The following is a 215-nucleotide window of genomic DNA, read 5'->3' as shown; positions in this document are numbered from 1 at the left end:
TCTTGAATTGTCTGTAATTTGCAAGTTTAAAAAGAAAGTCTGTAAAGAGTATTCCTGAAACAGGCACTACAATTCCTTGTATACTAACTTGCTTTATTTCAGGAATGGCTGGTAATGGTTTTAGTCTAGAAAACATTACTTTTAGCTATGACTAAAAAAAAAGAACACTCTCCAAATTGACTCATGTGGTTGCTGGGGCTGTTGCCCACTGACAG

This window comes from Eurypyga helias, unplaced genomic scaffold, assembly GCF_000690775.1.
Source record: "Eurypyga helias isolate BGI_N326 unplaced genomic scaffold, ASM69077v1 scaffold38136, whole genome shotgun sequence".
NCBI lineage: Eukaryota > Metazoa > Chordata > Aves > Eurypygiformes > Eurypygidae > Eurypyga > Eurypyga helias.
The sequence above is the reverse complement of the archived record's forward strand: the minus strand, read 5'-3'. Positions refer to the sequence as shown.